At 42.0% G+C, this 24058-nt stretch overlaps 1 long non-coding RNA gene across 2 annotated transcripts in view; it reads right to left on the reverse strand.

The window, feature by feature from the left end:
• LOC132827833 (uncharacterized) overlaps positions 1-22399 on the reverse strand; it is a 52520-nt gene extending 30121 nt beyond the window's left edge. For both annotated transcript variants that reach the window (XR_009646048.1, XR_009646047.1), the window contains exon 1: positions 22260-22399. This is a non-coding gene — a long non-coding RNA (uncharacterized LOC132827833). The remainder of the gene's footprint in view (positions 1-22259) is intronic.
• Positions 22400-24058: the final 1659 nt, after the last annotated feature.

The following is a 24058-nucleotide window of genomic DNA, read 5'->3' on the forward strand; positions in this document are numbered from 1 at the left end:
GCAAGGAACCGTAATGACCTCCTCAGGAGACAGACACATGCTGCAACTGACAGGGTCCCCTTTGTTGTTCAGTACTTCCCAAGGGCTGAAAAATTATGCCATGTTCTTCATGGCCTGCAACACATTATCAATGAAGATGAGCACCTCACCAAGACCCTCCTCACACCTCCACTACTTGCCATTAAACAACCGCCAAATCTCACAGATCATTGTTTGTAGCAAACTGCCCAGCTCTCAGGACAACTCCATACAACCCTGTCACGGTGGACGCTGCAAGACATGTCAGATTGTGGACATAGATACCACTATTACACATGGGAACACCTCCCACCTTGTACATGGCAGGTACTCATGTGACTCAGCCAACGTTGTCTATCTTATACGTTGTAGGCAAGGATGCCCGCAGGCATGGTACATTGGGGAAACCAAGCAAAGGCTACGACAACGGATGAATGGGCACCACACAACAATCAATAGACAGGAGGGTTCCCTCCCAGTTGGGGAACACTTCAGTGGTCCAGGACATTCAGCCTTGGACTTTCAGGTGACCATCCTCCAAGGTGGACTTCAGACAGGCAGCAGAAGAAAGTGGCTGAGCAGAGGCTGATAGCTAAGTTCAGTATCCATAGGGAGGGCCTCAACCGGGACCTTGGGTTTATGTCACATTACAGGTGATCACCATTACACTACGCACACACACACAGATATTCCTACACACACACACACACTCTCACATACACATGGACACAGGTACACACAGACGCAGACACAGACACCCACACACACCCTTATAGATACACACACTCCCACACTCACACATGCACCCCCTCACAGACTTAAGACACTCTGCACTCACTACACACACACACTTTCTCACACACAACTCCCACCCCAGACAGACACACACACACAGACAAAGACCCACATGCACACATATATTTTGTGGGGTGAATTTGTACTTGCAGAGTTACATTGCACTTTGCTCAAAAACTGCATACATTCATATAGAACTCTGAGCTCAAAAACTGCAGGAATTTATGTAAAACTCTGTTATCTCACTTTTTCGATTAGAATCAATCTAAACATCAGGTCATAGACAGAGAACACAGGGGGCTAACACCTTCAACATATTGTCTAGCAATCACCATTGCTAACAGCTAACCCGAGAAAGCAACTTTTAAAAAAAGGGTTTTGTGATTTACACATGAAAGAAGTGAAACTATCACTGTATTCTAACAGATGAAAGGCTTAACAATCAAATTTTCAATGTATATTTTCAGTTACATCACACTGCAAATTTTTGCTATAAATTCTGTGTTACGATCGAGCCCTCCACTATCACCTGATGAAGGAGCATCGCTCCGAAAGCTAATGTGCTTCCAATTAAACCTGTTGGACTATAACCTGGTGTTGTGTGATTTTTAACCTTGAAAAATACAGCTTTGTGGGAGTTGGAATCTCACCTACAATTAACAAATCATATAAACCTAATTTCTGCAGACAGAATGAACTTCCCTCCATCATAAGGTCAGAAGTGGAGATGTTTGTCAATGATTGCACAATGTTCAGCACCATTCATGACTCTTCGGATACTGAAGCAGTACATGTTCAAATGCAACAAGATCTGGACAATATCCAGGCTTGGGCTGACAAATAGTAAATAACATTCATGCCATGCAAATGCCAGGCAATGACCACCTCCAATAAGAGGCAATCTAACCTCCATCTCTTGGTGTTACCATCATTGAATTCCCCACTATCAACATCCTGGGAGTTACCATTAACCTGAAACTCACCTGGACACTCACAATATAAGCATAATGACTACAACAGTGGGTTGGAGTATAGGAATACTGCGATGAGTAACTCACCTCCTCAGTCCTTAAAGCCTGCCCACCATCTATAAGTCACAAGTTAGGAATGTGCTGAAATGTTCCCCATTTATCTGGATAAATGCAGCTTCAACAATACATAAAAGGCTTGATGCCATCCACGATACAGCGTCCCTCTTCATTGGCACCACATCCATATGTGCCCATTTCCCTCCACCACTGATGCTGAATAATAGCAGTGTGTACTATCTACAAGATATACTACAGAAATTCACCAAAGATCTACCACATATCATCTTCCAGACCCACAACCATTTCCATCTAGAAGGATAAGAGCAGCAGACATAAGGGAATATCATTACCTGCAAGTTCCCATCTAAGCCACTTACATTCTAACTTAGAAACATATCGCTGTTCCTTCACTTGGTCAAAATCCGGGAATTTCCTCCAGAAGGGCATTCTGGGTCTACCTGCAACACCTGCCCAAGAAGGCAGCTCATCACCATATTCTCAAGGGCAATTAGGGACGGCCAATAAATGCTGACCAGCCAGTGACACATGTCCCATGAGTGAATTTAAAAAATACACAAGACAAGTTGAAGTTGAAGGAGCTGTGATCACAGATGAGAAACTCTCTCTTTGTCTGCCTCCTGGGAAGGTAATGTGACCAGTAACAGTACTGGTCCATGAGAATTAGAAATAAACTTTGACAGAGATTGGAAAGAAACATCAAAACATTGAGATCTCATAGGATAACTCAAAAGATTCACTCCTGCTAATGAGTGAAGACAACAATTAAACAGTCTTGGTCTCAGGTTAAAACCTTATGTGGCAAGAACACCCTAAGTGTGTGCATTCATTTCATCTTTCTTTTGTATACAAAACTATCCCTTTATGATTTTGGACCTGTGTATGTGTATGGCTGATGTGGGCGGCACAGTGGCGCAGTGGTTAGCACTGCTGTCTCACAGCGCCTGAGACCCGGGTTCAATTCCCGACTGAGGCAACTGACTGTGTGGAGTTTGCACGTTCTCCCCGTGTCTGTCTGGGTTTCCTCCAGGTGCTCCGGTTTCCTCCCACAGTCCAAAGATGTGCGGGTCAGGTGAATTGGCCATGCTAAATTGCCCGTAGTGTTAGGTAAGGGGTAAATGTAGGGGTATGGGTGGGTTGCGCTTCGGCGGGTCGGTGTGGACTTGTTGGGCCAAAGGGCCTGTTTCCACACTGTAAGTAATCTAATCTAAAAATGTCTTTATTTTTTCTCTTGGGGCCAGCAGATAGTAAATTTGCTCTTCTATTCACTCAAGACGTTCTTGTAATTAGCCACTTATTGTTTCTGGTGAAAATAGTTTACTTTATCTATTTGAAGAAAGCATATAACTGTCTGCTAAAACAAACCTAGATCTTTGTTATGACTAATTGGAAATAGTAAAAACAGCAAAGTTGACTCATCCCTCCTCACTTAGCCATGACACAGATCATAGCAACATACTACATTTAAAAAGTCCTCCTTATCTCTCCTTTATCTCTTGTATTAAAAGAGGACTAAGGAGATTGGTAATTATAAGAGCAGCAACAATTGGCAGAAAAAAAAATGAAGGTTTAAGACATCTTCGGATCTAACCTCCTAGATTCATTTCCAGCTTTGCGTCATTATTGTTGTACTGTTATCATTGATAGAAACAAAGCAATAAAATGGAAAGTGTTGATTTGTGTGTCATTTTGCAATGCCTGGTTAAGATTAGGTGATTTTTCCTGCTGTTTCATTGGCTTCTGTGTAAAATAGCCGTGCTCAATTACAGATGAAGATGTGACGTTGTGTGACTCTAATTCACCTGTTGTGTCAATTCCCATCTTAAAATGGAAGGTGGTTGTTGCATCTTTGGGGTGGGGGAGGTGGCAGAGTGGGAGGAAGGATCAATTGTTGGGATATTGCTTCCATATTGGCTGGGATCAACTAACCCAGCACAGTATGGAGTTCAGATTTGGTGTGTTGCTGGTTTGTATGGCTCTCTGCCTTAAATAGCCAAGTTTTGAGGGAAGCGTGAGAACAGTAACTTTGAAAAAAATGGATGTGGAAGTTTGCATAACAACATTTGTTTTTATCATTAATCCAGTTGTGGTGGAAGCTTACCTGCAATTGGCTATAATGCATTAAAGTCTGGTGGTTAGGCAGCTTATCAATTACTGTGACTGGCAATTTTAAAACTAACTCCTATAACGGTTAAGCACTGAGCCACCCTTCGACTTTTATTCAGAATCGGCGAGTATTCCAGTTCCAGATTAATTGCCATTTTTAAATTCCAGGGTGATGACAGAAGTTCTCGTGTTTATTTTGAATAACATACTCTGTGTCTGAGTCTGCTCGGTGTTAAATTCTTCCAGATTCCTGGCTCCTTAAGTACGTTGGGATGTGGCAGAGTCTGGGACACGAGAGTAGATTTATAGTTTTGCATATATTATAATCACATCTGTTTTCAGAGAAAATTAATCTTCTTTTATTTTAAAAGTGCAAATTTTGGTTTGGTGTAAATAAAGACATGAATTCTATAGAAAGTAGTCAAGCCACTATTATAGGCTGGTCAGTTTCAGAATGATTGCAATTAGTCTCTCAGTAATATGCCATAAACAGCAGAGCCATACTCTGTTTTAATGCAGCATCATTTATTTCCTTGGCAAATGAATTTGGCTCTTCATTCATTAAATATATCATTGCTATCAACAGACAATAGACAATAGGTGCAGGAGTAGGCCATTCTGCCCTTCGAGTCTGCACCACCATTCAATATGATCATGGCTGATCATCCTTAATCAGTATCCTGTTCCTGCCTTATCTCCATAACCCTTGATTCCACAATCCTTGAGAGCTCTATCCAAAAATGAATCCAGAGACTTGGCCTCCACTGCCCTCTGGGGCAGAGCATTCCACACAGCCACCACTCTCTGGGTGAAGAAGTTTCTCCACATCTCTGTCCTAAATTTTTAAGCTGTGTCCTCTGGTTCGGCACTCACCCATCAGCGGAAATATGTTTCCTGCCTCCAGAGTGTCCAATCCTTTCATAATCTTATATGTTTCAATCAGATCCCCTCTCAGTCTTCTAAACTCAAGGGTATATAAGCCCAGTCACTCCAGTCTTTCAGTGTAAGGTAATTCTGCCATTCCAGGAATGGACCTCGTGAACCTAAGCTGCACTCCCTCAATAGCCAGAATGTCTATCAGAAGTTCTGTAGGGTTTTGCACAGAAGTTGTAGTTACTGAATATCCAATACAGTATGGCATGGCCTATAGGGAGATAGAGCTTACATGAACTGGACCAACAACTGTCTATCTTCCTGATTAATCCCTTCAGAGATGTGATTACACATGTCTAGAGCAGATCAGACTTGGGCCTCCTGGTTTAGAAGCAAGGACACTACCACTACTGCTGCAAAAACTCCTACATATATTTAATTGACCTGTTCAGACACATCGCTGGAGCAGATGGGACTTGAACCCAGGCTTTCTGGTTCAAAGGTAGATGTGCTACCACCAGTCCACAAAAATCCTCCTAATCAATCAGATTGATCAGTTATTAATGAGTCACACACACACACACGAGTTGGTGAGAGGTTGAGTTTTCACTTACCTGACCAGCATGGAATGCATCCGTCACAATGTTATACAGAAGCTGTAATTAGGGTCTTCCCCACATACTGTGATGCTTCAATTCTAATACTCATTAATATCTACACATTTATAAAAGTTTACTTTTGGTACCAGAGTCATTACTTGGTTGTAATAAAAAATTATCACACTTCCTAAACAAAAATGAACACTTGATGAACAAAATCTAAATGTTCTGGAGAGTTTAGACAGTATCTATTGGATAAGTATTGCATCCTCATGCTATACATGTTTTTTGAAATTGAGTACCTCAATTAAGTCCTCTTGAAAACAGAGCTTGCAAAGATGCAAAGTGAATGGGATTGACTGTATATCTAAACTACAGCTTGAGAAAGGCTTGCCAGTGAGATTCCACTTGAACCAGGATTCTGACATTTTGCATCGTTCAAAAAAACACTCGATCACCCTGTTTCCCAAGTCCTTCAGAGGGGCCTACCTTATGAGGCTCAATACCTGTAAATGTTCATTTGAAAGTGAATCTGAAGACTGTGCCTCTTCAGGTGGTGATCGTGATCTGTATGTCATGCTGAAGAATAATATCAGTCTCCAGGCAAGTGGGACACGATGCCACTGGCACTCCAGGTCAGTGTGGCTCTGAATTTCTACATCTCTGTAGGGACCTGGAGGGATTCACTGTGGGTATCTGTGGGATCTAGCAATGATCATCACTTTGCTGCATTGAGATAATAGCTCTTACAAGAGGGTTGGTGAGGTCAAGCTGAGAGAGCGATTGGGTTTGAGGTTGACCAGATTTCCCTGAGTGCAGAGTGTGATTGACTGGATGCCATTAAGGCTCTCCTTACATACCAGTCATCAGCTTTCACTCACAGGAAGGCCCTTCATTCACTCCAAGTGCAATTGGCCAATGACCATCGCAGAAGAATCTTTCAGGTGGGTATAGATTCCCTGGGAAGCAGCAACAATGCCAACATGTTTCGCTGGTCTCAGGTACCACAGTATTCCTGGGCCATTCCTTGCCTTCACAAATGGACACTGGGTGACAAAGTGCTGCCTGCTGCAGTAACTAACACCTGGGAGGAATCCATGCACTGATGCAATGGAGAGGTATGACATTTATCTGAGAGCTATGCAAGTTGTCACGCAGGCTATGAGGCTTCTGAAGGGCCAATTGAGGTGCCTCAATTGACTTTGAGGGAATTGTTCAACATGCTTCAGTTATGGGCTCATGTCGCATTTTGGTTTACCATATACTGCACAACATTGCACTGTAGAAGGCAGAGCTACTGAACAATGAGGGAATTATGTATCTTGATGGCTCCTCTGGTATCAAAGATGAAGAGGAGGGTCCTCAATGCAGGATAAAGGATCCCTGTGAATCTAGGTTAGGCAAAATGAGAAACATACAAGGGAAGTTCAGGAGATGCAAAGATGTAAGAAATGATCTTTGGATCATATCAATAGAGCCATTTTACAGATCCACTTTCACCAATGGAAATAAAACAAATCCTTTTTAAATATAATTTCTACTTATACTCCATGTACTGCCAAATGTGAAGCATTGACAGAATGCGGCAGGAAACCTCACAGCCAGCTCTGTGACGGAGCCAGGGTGTAACAGAAGTACAAACGTGAGTAAGGATTACAAATTAATTTTGAACAATAAGACTAATCCTTTAGTGGCTGGCTCAGCAACACAAGGCTTAACATTTGTGCTCGGGGTGCTGCCTCCAAGATTTAAGTGTGGTATGCTGACCGCCTCTGTGAACTTTGGTCAGGTTCGCTTGGTCAGGTAAGCAGGAATCCTCCAACCATGCCAGAGGGAGAAGGACCTCCTGCCTTCTCCTTGTCTTCTATAGGGAAGCATCACTGAACCATAGAGGCACCCAGGATCTACCTTCTGCCACTCTGGTTGCAGATTTCCATAAAATTCCTATCTTTCCATGACATTCAATACTGGCAGTCCTTTAAACATGGCACTACCAGCTACCGTGACATCACCCAATGCTCCCCCTGCCATGTCATGGCCTGTCTCTGTGTTCCCATTGGCTGGCCATTCCATCTCTCCGTTTTTAATTGGCAGATGACTGGAAGACCATATGCGACCAGCTTATTCCTGTCTATAGAGAAGGTACTTTGCTTCCAGTTCCTGATCCTGGCACCTGCAGCCAAGCCAAAAAATTCAAAACAGGATTTTGAAAAGTTGCAATCCTTGTAATTTTGAATGCAAATATGGCACTTTTTACAATGCTGGGAGTCAACTGTAGATTTCAAAAATAATGAGCAATAAACCATTATTACATAGCTCATGTGAATGCAGATAAAATGCATTCAGGTCAATATATTCACACATGGAAGCAGGCTGTTCGATGTATCATGTCAAATTACAAGGAGTTTGCAGATGCCTTTGCACGAAGTTTAATGACGGTTTACGTGTTTGGTATGTCAGCTGGGCACGTTTTTACTCTGCAATGCTTTCACTTAATAGAATACTGTAATTAGAGATGGAAACATTGCTTTCAGGACAGTATGAACCTTTTCATTTGTTTGAATTTCTACTTTCTAACATTTGCATTTGTAATGCCGATTATATGCTTATCAACACTCGGTAGGAACAGATCTTCATGATAGATTATATCAATCCTTTACACAGATGAATGGACATTTCTAGAAAGTAACTTATATTTAGAAGTTTAACCAAACAAATTATTAAAACTCTGGTCTGGCATAACTACTTTAAACTAATTGGGACCAACAAAATCTTATTAGAATTTGAATCTGATTTGAATTGAAGCTTGTTGGACTAATGATATATTAATTCCAAGTTTAAGCAGAGTTGGTTACTATTAAATTTGATTTTATTAGATAACTACAATTATCCCAATTAACAAAATGATTTCATGGGAAGATGTAATTTCAACAATATGTCATAATGCCAGCCCCAGAGAATACCTGCAACTGCATTAACTGTCACAATTTATTATCTCAAATTTTATCCTTTTGGACTTTATGCATAAGCTACCAATTTGTGTTGAATTATGAGTTACAGATATGGGTCTTGTGTGAAATTAAAATCATCAGTTCCTGATTCTTCTAAAAGCAATTTCTTCTCTTCAGCAGACGGGAGCTTGGTTTTAACTCTATGGCTGCAGCCTCCACAAATTTACTTTTTCTAACATTGGTTCAAGTTTGAAAAAAAAGTTCGGGGCAAATTTTCTGAAAATCTTACTGAGTATTATTTACTTAGTACTACTTGCACTTGAATGGGGATTTCTGTTTTACTGTGTACAGTCATATCAACAAAGGTCTTTGACTTTGTAAACAGAAAAAATGTTTATAGTAATCAATTTTGAATAGGATATTCCTCATGCATTCTCTGTGCAATATTATGATTATGTGACATTTGACCTAAGGGGTTAAACTTTTACTGAAAATAAGATAATTTGTATAGTTTAGAAAATATCAGTTGCGCTTTGGCGGTGTACAGTGCATCATTAATCTCTTAGTTAAAATCTGTGTTTGCAAAAATTTCACTCGTGCCATTTTTGCACGGAGATCAATTAGCTAGAGTACCACAGCTGAAAGATCTAAAATTAGCATTTGCATATCACAGAGCACACGAGTTGAACTGAAACTAAAGTCCACATTCCAACATGAAAAGAAACCTTGTGCCAGCTATAATTAACTACAAAGGATAATATGTTATTACTTAGATTTTTGTGACTTTTACACCAGAAGGTCAAGAAATTATTAAGATCATAAGACATAAGATTCGTATGTAAAAACGGAAATAGGTCATTTGGCCATTGAGTCTGCTCCACTGTTCAATGAGATCATGGCTGATCTGATCATAGAGTCATACAATACGGAAACAGACCCTTAGATCCAACCAGTTCATGAAGAACATAATCCCAAACTAAACTAGTCCCACCTGCCTGCTCCTGGCTCATATCCTCCAACCTTTCCTATTCATGTACTTATCCAAATGTCTGTTAAACATAGGAATGGTGCCCACACCCATCACTTCCTCAGGACATTCATTCCTTATGCAAACCGCCCCTTGTGTAAAAGATTTACCCATCATAATTTTTGAAAAGTTCTCTCCTCTCACCTTAAAAATGTGTCTACTCTTGAAATTCCCCATCCTAGGGAAAAGACAACTAGCATTAACTCTATCTATACCCCTCATTGTTTTATAGCGTCCATCAGGTCACCTCTTAACCTCCTAGACTCCAGTGAAAAAACTCCCAGCCTATCCAACCTTCCTCTATAATTCGAACCTTCCATAGCTGGCAACATCCTGGTAAATCTCTTCTGAACCCTCTCCAGCTTAATTACATCCTTCCTATAACTGGGCGACCAGAACTCTGTTTTCCTGACTTATCCGTATAACTCTTGATTTGCTTACTGAGCAAAAATCTGTCCATCTCAACCTTTGAATGCATTTATGATCCAGGCTCCACAGCTTCTGTGGTGAACAATTCCAAGATTCACTATATTTGAGAGTAGAAATTCTTCCTCATCTTTGTTTTAATGGACGACCACGCTCTTACATGATGCCCTCTGTTCCTAGATTCTCTCACAAGGGGAATAAAAACTTTTTGCTTCTACCCTTTCAATTTCCCTAAGAATCAGATATGTTTCAATAATATTTCCCCTCTTTTAAATTCCAATGAGTATACCAAATCTATTCAAACTCCCTTCACAAGGAAGTCCCCCCATAACCAGGATCAACTTAGTGAATCCTCGATGAATTATCTCCAATATCTTTCCTTGGCCAAGGAGACCACAACTGATTACAGTATTGTAGGTGTGGCTCGAGTAGTACTTCATATAATTTTAGCAAGACCTCACTATTTTTTGTACTTCATCCTGTTTGAAATAACAACCAACAGCTCATTTGCCTTCCCTAAGACCTGTTTAACTTAGATGTCAAAATTTTTTGGATTCTTTAAAGCAAAAGGTTAAAGCAATAATAACAATTCTCTAATCTATTCCAAATAAGTGTCATCCAGTTCAAGTCGCCAACACTCCTGGCATACCAGAGATGACAGTCTTAGAAGTAAACAGCGTGAAATCCTTTGTGGAAGGAAAGTGGATAGGATGAGAAATTCTATGACCACCAATCACGATTTCAATTGATTAATATGTTTCAAACTGGGAGCAGTAAATCATCAATGCAATTGATTTAGAAATAACAAAACATTCAACATTCTGGTATCAATGAATTTCAATAATTCTAAATGGATGTTCTAAACATTCTTAGGTATCATACTTAAACAATCAAATTAGATTAATCTTGGTAGTTTCTGGTAACTAAAAAGGCCCAATTAATTTATCTTTGAATGTCAAATATTATCCTTTCCCTTATTGGCGTAATGTATATTTCAGAAACCCTAGTTTAGCAAATGATGAATGCACAATTTCAGACTAACTAAAGAATTAACTGAAGGCTAGAACTCCAGGTGAGGAAGCTATCTGAAGGGAGTTTCAAAAGTTGCAGAGGCAGATACTAAGATCTTGTTAGCCCTGGGTCCATAGAAACTTTGGACTGGAAACATTAGTCTTAGTGGCAGACTTATAACTGCACAAAGATATGTGACAGATCAGATGAATGGTCAGAAAGTAAAGAGCAGAGAAGGTTAAGTAGGAGGGAAAAAAGAATGATATGAGATGAAGCTAGTAAGCAATGTAAAAACAGATAGCACAAGATTCTACAGGTTTTACAAAGGAAAAGAGTAAATCAAGTCAGTGTTGGTCCTCTGGAGAGTGAGAATTGTGAGTTAATAGCAGTAAGGAAATCGCAAATGAAATGAACAGCTAGTTTGTTGTTGTCTTTACTATAGAGAATACCAATGACATTTCAGCAACAGCTATAAATCAGGAGGTGGAAGGGAGAGAAGAATTTTGGGTGGCACGGTGGCACAGTGGTTAGCACTGCTGCCTCACAGCGCCTGAAGACCCGGGTTCAATTCCCGACTCAGGCGACTGACTGTGTGGAGTTTGCACGTTCTCCCCGTGTCTGCGTGGGTTTCCTCCGGGTGCTCCGGTTTCCTCCCACAGTCCAAAGATGTGCGGGTCAGGTGATTTGGCCATGCTAAATTGCCCATAGTGTTAGGTAAGGGGTAATGTAGGGGTATGGGTGGGTTTCGCTTCGGCGGGTCGGTGTGGACTTGTTGGGCCGAAGGGCCTGTTTCCACACTGTAAGTCTAATCTAAAAAACTTAATAAAACTAAAATTATGAGGGAAGTGGTACAAAGCAGATTGATGGAGCTATGAGCTGAAAAGCCTCCGGGTCTGGGTGGACTTCACTCAAGGATCTTAAAAGGTGGTTAATGAGCGAGTTGGTGCATTGGTATAAAATTTACAATATTCTCCAGATTTAGGAATGTTCCATCAGATTGGAAATTATCAAATATAACATCTCTATTGAAAAAGAGAGGGAGGCAGAAAACAGGCCAGTAAGCAAATATTTTTCATGGGAAAGTGTTAGAATTATAGTCATTGAGCCATAGAGCCACTGAGCACAGAAACAAACCCTTCAGTCCAACTTGTCCATGCTCACCAGATATACTAAATTAATCTAGTCCCATTGCCAGCATTTCATCCATATCCCTCTAAAACCTACCTATTCATAAACCCATCCAGATGCCATTTTAAATGTGGTAATTGTGCCAGCCTCCATCACTTCCTGGGTTACACCCGAAATGTCAACTTCTCCAGCTCCTGATGTTGCCTGGCTTGCTGTGTTCTTCCAGCCTCCTGCCTGACTACTTTGGCTTCCAGCAACTACATTTTTTTGTCTCCACCACTTCCTCTGGCAGCTCATTCTACACCCCCACCAACCTCTGCATGAAAAGGTTGCCCCTTACGGCCCTTTTAAATCTTTCCCTTCTCACCCTAAACCTATAGTTCTGAACTCCCGCAAACCAGAGCAAAGACCTTGTTTATTTACCGTATCCGTGCCCATCATGATTTTATAAACCTCTATAAAATCATCCCTCAGCCACTGACAGTCCAGACAAAACATCCCCAGCCTATTCCGCCCCTGAAATTGTGGCTGTATCCTTGGGAGACATCAAGGTAAAAGGGAAGATTCTGTATTCTTTTGTTGGGAGGAAATTATGTTTTCACTGTTATGGACCAGATCAAAACCCCTTCGAATATATCTAAGAGATAGCCTAGACTCTAACTTTGATCTTATTTAAAGGCAAGTGTAAGGTTCTGTGTCCAGGTGTAGTTAAATTGATTACACTACTTGGCTCTAAGCAAAACAAATTTTATTTTTGCCCGACAGTTAAAATACAAACAAAAGAAAGAAGTATTGGTATAACTTTAATTCTGTTGGAAATCGTAGCAGAATACTAGATTGTTTAACAATAAAACATTAACTCTTCCAATATAGTAACAGCTCATAAATATACTCTTGGCAAAGGCAAAATCAGTAAAACAGATTGTCTTATATGTGAGTCTGGCAGGAGAGAGAAAACCCAAGCTTTTAGCTATAACAGAGAGAGATATAGCATCTTCCACAACCAGCTTCACAACCCCAAGAACTACTGAAAGCTAAACTAAAACCCTGGTCTGTGGGAGCCAAACACTATAAGTTCAAGATGCCTCTATTGTTCCAACTTGTGAAAAAAAAACCCTGAAGTCCTCACAAGCCGCTTACTTTATTGGCTTCAAATAGACAACACATTGCCTCTGCCTTAAAAGCTCTCTTAAAAAAAAAAGGACAAAATACACCTTTTAAAGCCATAGTATTGTCACATTACCAATTTATTGGAGTCACTTCATAGAGTAACGTGGTGTAGAGAAAAGGTAACATGTTAAAGTACTGTATTTGGATTTCAAGAGTGCTTTTGATAAGATGTCACATCAAAACATTTGTGGAAAATCAAAGTGTAGCACATTAGCATGGTTAGAGGATTGGTTGGTTGTCAGAAAACAGATAGTATGCAAAAATGGGCCTTTGTCTGATTGGCAGAATATGACAAGTGGAGGGTGATAGCAGTCTATCACTGGGCCTCAACATTTTGCAATTTACATTAATTGTTTGCATGAAGGAGTAAAGGTATGGTAGTTAAATTCATAGATGACACCAAATTGGATATGACATTATAAATTGTTATAGATAGGTTGAGTGAGTGAACAAAAATCTGGCCGAAGTGGTATAATGTGGCAAAATATGAAGTTGTTCACTTTGGAAAGAAGAACAAAAACACAGGGTATTAACTGGAGACAGACTTCAGAAATTGGTGATGCAGAGTTATCTAAGTATCCTGGTGCATGAGTTTCAAACCTTTATGTGCATGCATAGCATGTGATTTAGAAGGCTAATGGGAAGTCATTTTTTATTAGGAGAGAAGTTGAACATGAAAGTTAGGATGTTGTCCTTCAGTTTTACAGGACATTGGTGAGACCATTTCTCAAATACTATGTGCAGTTTTGGTCTCTTTAGTTAAGGAAGGATGTAAATGCATTGGAGGCAGTTCACAGGAGGTTTACTACATTGTTAGGTTGTGCAAGCTGTGTTTGTTCCACTCGAGTTCAGAAGATTGAGGGATGACTTGATGTGAATAAGATCCTGAATAATCTTGACTATGTGGATGTCAAAAGGATATTTACTTTGTGGATCAGTCTCGAACTAGAGGACATTGTGTTAAAATTAGGGAATCCTGGATTGTCCATTCAGGAGATATATAAGATTAGATTAGATTAGAATACTTACAGTGTGGAAACAGGCCCTTCGGCCCAACAAGTCCACACCGACCCGCCGAAGCGCAACCCACCCATACCCCTACATTTACCCCTTACCTAACACTACGGGCAATTTAGCATGGCCAATTCACCTGACCCACACATCTTTGGACTGTGGGAGGAAACCGGAGCACCCAGAGGAAACCCACGCAGACACAGGGAGAACGTGCAAACTCCACACAGTCTGTCGCCTGAGGCGGGAATTGAACCCTGGTCTCTGGCGCTGTGAGGCAGCAGTGCTAGCCACCGTGCCGCCCACTATGAGGAAAAGATTTTTCTCATAGAGTATTTTCTGATTTTGGAAATCTTTGCCTTGGAAGATGGTGGAGGTTTGGTCAATGAGTATTTTTAAGACAAGAGGCGGATAGATTCTTGTTAGGCAGGGGTGACAAAGGCCATTGAGTATGGGTGGGAATGTGGAATTCAACACACAAACAGGTCTCATTGAATGCCAGAGCAGGCTCAATGGCCTGAATGGTCTACTTTCGCTCCTATTTAATATATTCATATATTTGTATGATTGACATGGAATGCTGAGTTCATGATAGGGCACAACATTAGAGACAATAGACTCTGACAATAAGCATAATAACTGTAAGTTGCACAATGGTATGAATGCTTTGAAGTACTGCATCAGGATTTCCTCTGCAACCTGTGATGTTGGGCTGCAGTACTCCATTGTTCCATGGATTAAAAAAAAGGTTTATCTATTAAGCACCTCTGGAATAGTAAAACACTCCAAGGTGCTTCACAGAAAGGTTATCAGACAAAACTCGACAATGGTGTCACAATAAGAGATATAGGAGAGTTCACCCAAAATTGGTTAGTCATAGGCTTTACAAAACCACTAAAAAGAGGAGAGAGAGTTATAGAGGTGAAGAGACTGATGTAAGGGATTACAGTTCATATAGCCTAGACAATTGAAGATGTGGCCCCCAGAATTAGAGTTTTCAAGTCATAGAGATATAAGCACAGAAACACATTCTTCGGTCCAATTTGTCCATGCCAACCAGATATTCTAAATTAATCTAGTCCCATTTGCCAGAATTTGGCCCATATCCCTTTAAACTCTCCCAATTTATATACCCATCCAGATACTTTTTAAATATTACAATTGTTCCAGCCTCCACCATGCCCTCTGGCAGCTTATTCCATAACACACACCACCCTCTGCATGAAAAAGTTGCCCCTTAGGTCACTTTCAAATCTTTCCCCTCTCACCTTAGACCTATGCCCTCTAGTTTTGGACTCCATCACCCCAGGAAAAAAACTTTGTTCATTTACCCTATCCATGCCCTTCGTGATTCTGTAAATCTCTATAAGGTCACCCCTCAGCCTCTGGTCCTCCAAGGAAAATAGAGTCTAGATTAGGTTGTACTGGAAAAGAACAGCAAGTCAGGCAGCATCCAAGGACCAGGACAATCGACGTTTTGGGCAAAAGCCCTTCATCAGGAATGAGGCTCTCCACCCCGGAGGCTCCCAGCCTCATTCCTGATGAAGGGATTTTGCCCGAAACATCAATTTTCCTGCTCCTCTAATCTAGACTCTGATTTTCAGCAGACGCAGTGCTCACTTTTGCCTTTTTTTAAAATTCCCTACAGTGTGGAAACAGGCCCGTCGGCCCAACCAGTCCACAGCGACCCTCCGAAGAGCAACCCACCCAGACCCATTTCCCTCTGACAGATGCAACTAACACTATGGGCAATTTAGCATGGCCAATTCACATGACCTGCACATCTTTGTGTGCTATTGGAGGAAACCAGAGCACCCGGAGGAAAGCCACACAGACATCGGGAGAATGTGCAAACTCCATACAGGCAGTTGTCCAAGGCTGGAATCGAACGTGGGACTCTGGTGCTGTGAGGCTGCAGTGCTAACCACTGAGCCACCATGCCTTGCGTATTCATTCTCTCCCTATAGCTCAAACCATCCAACCCTGGCAACATCCTTGTAAATCTTTTCAGAACCCTTTCAAGTTTCACAACATCTTTCCGATTAGCAAGGAAACTAGAATTGCACACACTATTCCAAGAGTGAACTAACCAATGTCCTATACAACCATGCATGACCTCCCAACTCCTGTACTCAATGCACTAACCAATAAAGGAAAGCATACCAAGCACCTTATTCGCTATTGTATCTACCAGTAACTCCACTTTCAAGGAACTATGAACCTGTACTCCAAGGTCTCTTTGTTCAGCAACACTCCCCAGGACTTTATCATTAAATGTATAAGTCCTGCTCCGATATGCTTTCCAAAATGCAGCACCGCACATTAATCTAAATTAAACTTCATTCGCCACTCCTTGATCCATTGGCATAACTGATCAAGATCCCGTTGTACTCTGAGGTAAACTTCTTCGCTCTCCACCAGACCTCCAATTTTGGTGTAATCTGCAAACTTTGGAATAATACAGAGTCCTTAGATGCTTAGAGGACTGGAGGCAGAAATAGCAACCCTCTAGAATTGACCCAGAGCCTCCAGCAATTGTAGATCAATCACCAGGACAATAATGTGTGCATCTCTAAAGAATGATTTTAAGGATATTCAAAAATATTGAATAGTTCTGTCACTTCCTTTGAACACTTCAGTTTACCAGATATAAAAATCTTGGAGTTAAAAAAAAAGGCTATTTGGCTACCTGACAAGTATCATTCAAATGGGTAATGGTTTTCGGTTTCTTGATTGACAACAAAAAGCAGTGCACCTAAATGTGTTAGCTGTCTAATTGCTTGGTAATGGGGGAAAAGCATGAGATGAAAGATCTAGGAATAGAGTTAATCTCGGTTGTCAAACATAGGCAGAGGAAACCGCCAAGAGTGGAGGCATAGGGCCAGGGAAGATTTGGACCCAAGGATGCAAATTCTAAATTTGAGGCATTGTTGAATTACATCCATTCCAATGAAAACAATTACAAACAGAATTATGTGTGAGTCAAGATTCGGGCAATTTTGCGTGAGATGAAGTCTGTAGAAATATAAGCTGGGACTCAGTTCCAGGATAACATTTGCACTGTCAAATCTCAAGATGACAGAAGCATGTAAGGGAGTTTTAGAAAGAAATGGGCTAGGAGGGGCAGAGCTGGGAGAGTATTACAGCATCTTCTGTGATGGACAGGATCTGGGGTTGTAAACAGCTCAGGATCAGAAAGCAAATTTGTGAATAGCCCAAAAAGTAATCACCGATTAGAATATCTACAGTGTGGAAACAGGCCCTTCAGCCCAACAAGCCCACACTGACCCTCCAAAGAGTATTCCACCCAGATCCATTTCCCTTTGACTAATGCACCTAACACTATGGGAAATTCACCTAATCTTTGGAATACGGGAAGAACCCCAGAGCACCCGGAGGAAACCCACACAGACACAGGGAGAATGTGCAAACTCCACACAGACAGTCACCCGAGGCTAGAATCAAACCTGGATCCCTGGTGCTGTGAGGCAGCCGTGCTAACTACTGAGCCACCGTGCCGCCCTTAAAACCTTTGGCTCAGGAATGGACATTTGGGACTCAGGTGAAAGGAAATGACTTTGGTCTTTCCCAGTACTTAATGGAAGGTATATTTTGTTCATCTAGTATTGCATGTTAAACAAGTGGTCAAACAAATGAGATTCAGAGAGAATGGTAAGGTGATAGTGCTCAGTGTTGTCAAGCTGGAGGGTTTCTCTACATGAGGTCTAATAAATCCTCTCACAAGATTCTCCCAAAGACACCACAGTAACTACTTAACATACTCCCAAATGCTGCCTGCCCAATGCTATCCCAATTCTACCACTTACCATAACTGGAAGTAGTCATCACTGTTTAGATATCCCAACATATGTTCATACTCCTGGTGCCAGTGCCATATCTAAAATGCCATATAAGTGCTGGCATTCTGGAACTGCCCTGCACTTTTTCACACATCCACTCTTATCATGGCAGATAAGGGTAAATTGGCACCCCTCTTTGCCAACAGGTATCTAGAAGTCCTGCTGGACAGGTGATACAGAAGGAGGACCACTCTTTTCCCAGAGGACCACCAGAAGAGGCCACAACACCAGCCTGCAGCAGCCTGTTCTCAGTTAGCACCTGGGTCAATGTGGCCTCCACAGTTTGGCGAAACACCCTACATTGTAGGGCGAAGATCAACGATCATCTCCTCACTGCAGGGTAAGTTCCATCATATTCACCCTATCTCTGCTCCTACACCCACCTCCCTCCAAGGCTCATACTTTGCCACTTTCACTATTACATTCAACATCTTCACTCAATGGCTCTCACTCAGCCAATCTCTCCAGATTGCCCATCACTCAATCAAAATACATACCACCTTTCCTCCCTCTGTGCCTGCACTAACAGCTCATATTATTCTCACACTGCAGGGGAACCAGCCCATCATGGTGTCAAAGGGGCCAAGACAGATGGTAAGGTGCCCACCTCATGGCTCTTCACCCCCTGTAAGGTCGAGATCTTGACCACTCCATTCCCTCCATTCCCAATGGCTCTCACCAGCTCCAGGCACATCAAATAAACATCCTGGGCCAGCTTATTCCCATTGACGCCAGGGGGTTGCTGATTGCTGCCCAGTCCACTCACACCTTACCCCTTTCCCTCCCATGATTTATCCTCCCACCCCCTTATATATTGAGTAACCCGATCCCATACCCTCACCTTCAGTGCTGCTATCCCCTCCGCACCCCAACACTCTACCTCTAATGCCTACAATTGATTTCCCCAGCCTCCCTTCTGCTCTGCTGGCCATTGTGAACTTTCCCTTGACTTATCATGGACTGAACTTGACACAACTTCTCGCGCGACTTAGCCAGACGATAAATGGCCAGACCCCGACTGATCTCTCCCCACCGTGTTTCTGCAATTCCTCAGACTGGTTGCACTGGGCCCAGAGGATGGACTGTGACCTATTCCCTGGACTGAAGAGTACACGCTCCCTCTTTGACTAGACACCTGACAGTGCCCCAGCTCCTGGATGGATTTTGGAGTCCACACTTGACTTACTGAGTGGGGACACTATGTCTGAAGGATGTCTCTCTTGACTTGAATGAGAACCAGTCCCCTTAGACTCTGAGACATGGCAGTTTTCTTGAAGCACATACCTTGTATTTGGTGCATAAGTTGCAGGAATAGTGGGGTTGTGATACTAATGTAATGTAATGAGGATGTAATACTGTTCTGTGCAGCAAGATATTTATTGGGCGGCACGGTGGCTCAGTGGCTAGTACTGCTGCCTCACAGTGCCCTGGACCCAGGTTTGATTCCTGCCTTGGAGTTTGTGTGGAGTTTGCACATTCTCCCCATGTCCATGTGAGTTTCCTCTGGGTGCTCTAGTTTCCTCCCACAATCCAAAGATCTGCAGGTCAGGTGAATTGGCCATACTAAATTGCCCATGCTGTTAGGTGCATTAGTCAGGGGTAAATATACGGTAGGGGAATGGGTCTAGGTGGGTTAGTCTTCAGAGGTCCAGTGTGGACTTGTTGGGCTGAAGAGCCTATTTACTTACTGCAGGGATTCTAATCTAATCTAATATTCAGCAGATCATTGCTGACGAGTCTAACAAGCTGCATGCCTTGGTGACTGTGCTAAATTAACAAAGCAATACAACAATACTTTAAGCTCTGGCTGACTGGAAAAATCGTAACAAGGGAAGGAAATCAAGACAGGGACACTGTGAGCGCTCAGGTCGGTGCTGAGAGAGCAGCCCTGAGATGAGGTATAATGGTGTTGGATACCAGCATCTGTGGAGGTGGGTTGCATGCACTCACTGTCCATGGAGCATGCCTTGAGACATTGGTCTTGGGTGTCTAAGTTAGAAGTCTGGAGGAGTGAGCGATGGAGGTGGGGGGGGTGGGGGGGGGGGGTGGGTGGAGGGAGGAGGGGGGAGGGGGGAGCTGGAGTTACCAGGCACTGACTTCCATGTTGGGAATCCTCAGCATCTGGTTTCTCTCCAGTGGGGTGGTAGACAAGGGGACTTCACATTTCTGAGGCAAGATTGGGTAATAATGAGGTGATAATGAGCGATAATCCTTATCAATCAGCATCTTGCCACTCACTAGCAAGAATATCGGCTCGACGTCGGGAACTTAGTTGGAAAGTGTGCCTGTTGCACCCAGCATTGAGAAGGGACTTGCTCGATTTCTCACACAGTTCTTCCAAATTTCACGCCACAGCCCAGCTGACAAAAGGCCTGCTAAAGTTCTGCTCTTAGGAGTCACTACTACTGTTCCCTTAGATTTTAAAATTAGTTTAAGATAAATATACAATGGATTGCATTCAATGGGCTCTGATGTGTAAAGTTCCTATGATATCATATGTAGCTGAAAATCTATCAGATGAATGATCATGTGAATGTCGTCAGAGATATCCGGAAGAGATAATTCACAATGATTTATATTTGGCTCAGGGTAAAAGATAGAAAAGGCAGACTGAGGAATTTCAGCAAATAGATTAAGAAGGCATTTAATAGGATGACAACAGGGACTGAAGCCAGGATGTGATAGAGGTGATTCACGTTGGTATGTGTAAATATGAAGGAAATTTCAGAGGTGGACTATCCAACAAGGGACACCCCGTCACATCCTTGCTTGTCATTGGTTGCTGGGCCACAACTGAATCCCATTGGATGTCGCGTGATGGGTTTGTGCCTTCATAGTGAGGTGCCCTCTCTTTCCCCTCCCAAATTACCAGCTCTAATCTCACTTGGTCAGATAGCCAATTGTTAATGGTGGGCAATATCCTCGGGAGTCCACCCACTGTCTCTAATTGAATGGCAATCTTGCTCCAAGTTGGTCTGGCCTTTTAGTAAGCCTGATGAGCAAACATACTACGTGGGCAGCCAGGGTTGAGAACTAATCCTAAATTTGGGATCCTGACCCGGTTTGTGGCATACTTTGTACCACTGCTCCCTGATGTGTGTTCTGTATTTAACAAGGAATCTGAAGGATGCATTGATACTCCCAATGGTTTCATGTAAGCAGCCTCTATAGTTTCTCCAGATTGTACTCCAGGCTGCCTTATAGATTCCAGTAGCAGGAATGCAGGATTCAATTCACTGGGCCATCTGGTGTGCTTGGATTCCACATTCTATGACCTTTGTGAGAGAATTATGTACTGGATATCAATTATTTAGCTCTGTGACCCGCAATGCACAAATCATTCTGTAATGTCATTAGCCGCAGCTGGACAGAATGAAGTGCTGATCCTGGCCCTTCAATTTAGCACAGCACAGCTATTCCCACTGAAGCGTCACCCAGCAAAAAGTAAATCCTGTGTAAACTGTACATTTCTACAGTAGTTAGACAGTAAAATCAAGTTGTAGCAGTGTGACAAATTTATATAGTCGCAATGGGTATGAAATCATATTTAACTGCACCTATCAAGCTACTTGTATTTATCCATTGCTTTTTCTTAGGGAGTTAAATAATGTTAAGAAGCCCTGGTAACAGCCATAAAATGGTGCAAGTGTGATAATCATGTCTTCAACAGTTCTGGGGCAAAGTTGAATCTGTTAGTCAAAGTTGAAGCAGGCAACAACAACTTTAATGCAGTGCACTGTCTCAAGGTATTCTACAGTAGCATTATCAGACAAAGTTTTATAGTGAGCCACATAAGAAGGTCTTAGGATAGGGACGCTTGTTCATTTGAAGAGGCGTGTTAAGGGTAAGAGAGGGAGAAAGAGAGACAAAGAGGATGAGGGAGCAAATTTCAGAGTTTAGGAGGAGGCTGTTGACTGCAGGATACATAAGAGGCTTAACTAGAAAACAGAACCCAGATCACAGAGCTGGAAAATGTTGCAAAGGTAGGGAGAGATGAAGCTGCAGAGGAGATTGAACAACAAATTGGAGAATTTTAAATTCAAATTATTGCCAGAATTGGAGCCATTGTGAATTAGTGAGGATTTCCAATTTAATGAATTTAATGAACATAAATGATTTAATGAATATAAAACAGTCATGTTGTTGTTTTTAAATCTGAATGTTTTACTTTTGCAACTGGCCAAACAAAACAATTGTGGAAATGAAGTACAAACTGCCTGGCTGATTTCACTTACGTTAATAGCTTGTGGTTTTGAGGACATAGTTCCAGTTCGATTCAGAATGTTGTCACAAGATGCCGTTTAAAACATTCCTATTATTGTACTCCATCATTTCTTTTATGCCGAATACCACATCCTCTAGCTCTCCCGGGATACAGTTCCTTCCTTTTTATTGTTGTAAACAATTTTAAGTGGCTACGCAGTTTGGTTAAAGCATGGGGGTAGCTTCCTCTGAGTCAGAAGGTAGCAGTTCAAATCTTGCTGAGACACTTCCAGTGAATAGAGACTTGTGTGAATTTGTCAAGAACAGGATATTTTACCTGATGCAGCAATGGTCATATTATTTTCCGTAACAGAAGATTAGATTAGACTTACAGTGTGGAAACAGGCCCTTCGGCCCAACAAGTCCACACCAACCCGCCGAAGCGAAACCCACCCATACCCCTACATTACCCCTTACCTAACACTACGGGCAATTTTAGCATGGCCAATTCACCTGACCCGCACATCTTTGGACTGTGGGAGGAAACCGGAGCACCCGGAGGAAACCCACGCAGACACGGGGAGAACGTGCAAACTCCACACAGTCAGTCGCCTGAGTCGGGAATTGAACCCGGGTCTTCAGGCGCTGTGAGGCAGCAGTGCTAACCACTGTGCCACCGTGCCGCCCACAAGAAGAAACAGTTCTACATATTGTGATCATGTAGAATCAAACAGATATTTATTATAATTAAGTATGATATGCAAAGTTTAGACTTCCCAGGCACGTAGGTGTCTAGGCTAGTTTCACACTGTTATTTATAACAGGAGCATTTTTTTAAGAGTGTCATGGTTTAAGTGATCTGATTTAAGATGGAGCAGGAGATCTTTATATCCTCAGATCATGTGTTATGGTTAGTATCATCAGCATGTCTCCCAAAGTCATACTGACATACTGACTATGAGATGTAATATAGTGGATCCGAGGATATGAACTTTAAATGCGAATATGAAGTTACTCACATTTCGAGGAAGTGACCACTGACCCAGTGGTGATTTTCCCACCTCTAAACCAGAAGGGTTAGGCTTAGGGCCCTTTTGAGACAATTCTGGTGAGAGAAGAGGCACGATCCAATTGGCCTGATGAATGTGGGAGACGTCCCTATTACAAACAATACCTGCAGCCCTTCAGTCATAGCTGTAGCCCATCTTGGACAAGACACTGATGATAAAAAAAATTGCAAGGGAAGGCAACAGGAGAGCACTTCAGTGTAGTCAAACATCTTACATGTGATACTTGAGTTCAGATCTGCCCTGGGGCAGACGGAACACCACGTACAGGCACAATGGTTTTGGTGGAGGTAGTATATTGGCATGAGTAGGGAATAGCTCATGGGCAGGAAACAACAAGGGGTTCTTTACAGATTGGCAGCACATGACTGGCAGGAATCTACAGGAATCAGTGCTGGGACCGTAACTATTTACAATATATATTAGTGACTTGAAGGAAGGAAGTAAATGTACTGTAGCTAAATTTGCAGGTGACACAAAAACAATTGGAAAGGCAAGTTGTGAGAGGGATATTGATAAGTTAAGTAAGTAGACAAAAAATTGGCAAGTAATTATAATGTGGGAAAATGGGCAGTTGTTTATTTTGGAAGGGAGAACAGAAGATCAAAATATGATTTAAATTGAGAAAAACTGTAGAAATTACAACAATAAGGAACTTTGGGGTACTTGTGCACAAATCACGGAAAGCTAGCACACAGGAGCAACAGATAATCATAAAGGTTAATGGGAAGTTGGCCCTTATTTCAAGGGCATTAGAGTATAAA

This window comes from Hemiscyllium ocellatum, chromosome 25 (genome assembly GCF_020745735.1).
Source record: "Hemiscyllium ocellatum isolate sHemOce1 chromosome 25, sHemOce1.pat.X.cur, whole genome shotgun sequence".
Lineage (NCBI taxonomy): Eukaryota > Metazoa > Chordata > Chondrichthyes > Orectolobiformes > Hemiscylliidae > Hemiscyllium > Hemiscyllium ocellatum.